This window comes from Tupaia chinensis, unplaced genomic scaffold (assembly GCF_000334495.1).
Source record: "Tupaia chinensis unplaced genomic scaffold, TupChi_1.0 Scaffold143703_1, whole genome shotgun sequence".
Classification (NCBI taxonomy): Eukaryota; Metazoa; Chordata; class Mammalia; order Scandentia; family Tupaiidae; genus Tupaia; species Tupaia belangeri.
In genome coordinates, this window is record NW_006203551.1 from 14,658 (window position 1) to 15,942 (window position 1,285).

The 1,285-nt window shown below is 36.4% G+C and overlaps 1 protein-coding gene across 7 annotated transcripts in view; it reads left to right on the forward strand.

The window, feature by feature from the left end:
- Positions 1-1,285, forward strand: part of LOC102483346 (zinc finger protein 809-like) — a 46,313-nt gene that overhangs the window by 5,261 nt on the left and 39,767 nt on the right. For 5 of the 7 annotated variants that reach the window (XR_003547235.1, XR_003547236.1, XR_003547237.1 and 2 more), the window contains one exon: positions 375-505. The exons of the other annotated variants lie outside the window; for them this stretch is intronic. The gene's annotated coding sequence lies outside the window, so the exon portion shown is untranslated. The remainder of the gene's footprint in view (positions 1-374; positions 506-1,285) is intronic. 7 annotated transcript variants of the gene reach the window in all.

The window sequence follows — 1,285 nt, forward strand, 5'->3', positions numbered from 1 at the left end:
TTTCCTTCGGCTCCTTGGTGGACGCTGCCTCAGGGGTCTTCTGCGGACATAGCGCTCCCTCAAACCCGGCTTCCTGGGCTCTGCCACTGCCAAGCACTTCCTTTCTCTGCCTGCTTTTTAAAGTATTGGGGCCTGGACTTGAACCACGGTTGGTCATGTGAGATACAGCTGCTTTAACCCACATGCCAGGGGGTATCCTAACAATTTCTATTTCAATATAACTTTATTTATAAATTTTGATTATATTCTGGTCTCTTGCTCTTTGTCTATGATTGCTATTTTGTAATTTTACAATATTTGTTATTGTCAGTTATGCCAGTACTATAATTCAGAAATTGTCTAATTATATATGTATTCATATTTTGACATTCTAGGTAAATTTTAGAATTTTGGCCCCTTTTTAATGAAGAAAAAGAACATACTGGAGTGTTGATGGGATATTTATATTAGTGACAGGGAACACTTCATTTTGATGAATTTTGAGAAACTTGTCATCTCTGTAAAGGTGAGTTTTTCTTCATGTACATATGTGTAACCACATTTTTAATGGCTATAAATTTTATTTCTTTTATATTTTACATATTTTTTTTTTTTGAGAGTTGTTTTCCTATAGGGCACATGCACTCACCAGAAAGACAGAGACAGAAAGTGAGAAATCACCCCCCAGGGGTGATGGCCATGCCGTAATCCCTTCTCCATTCCCTTCTCAGGATCTTGGGCACGCACGCACACGTGCCCAGCATGAGTTTAAACCACCAGGTCCAGGACTTGAATTGTGGTCGACTACATGGGAGTCCAGCAACATAGCCATTACACTAACAGCTGGTCCTCCCCCCATTTTTGTTTCTAGAAACTTGCATACATGTATATTACATGAATGTCATCATCATATAACTCATGTTGTATTTTTTACTTTTTTTTAAAGTTGGACCTATAAGATCTAAAATATGGCTCACCCCTAAAAACCACTTCCCCTATACTATCCCATTCATTTATCCCTTAATGATTCCTCTTGCCTCTTCTACCTCACTTTCAAATATTTACACAAATACTATGAATTCTTATCATAGTACTTACATGCTTGTATTTCTTTGAGTTTATGCTGATTGCATGTGTGTCTGGGAGATTATTGAATCAGTTTCCTAAAATGTAGATAACAATTCTATGGTTTAGTTTTATCTATTTGATTTTGGTATTTTCCCATTTACTAAAGATACTATACATGTTTTACACATGTATTGAACATTTAGAAATCTACCTAAAGTGTCTGTTTAAGTTTCTTTGC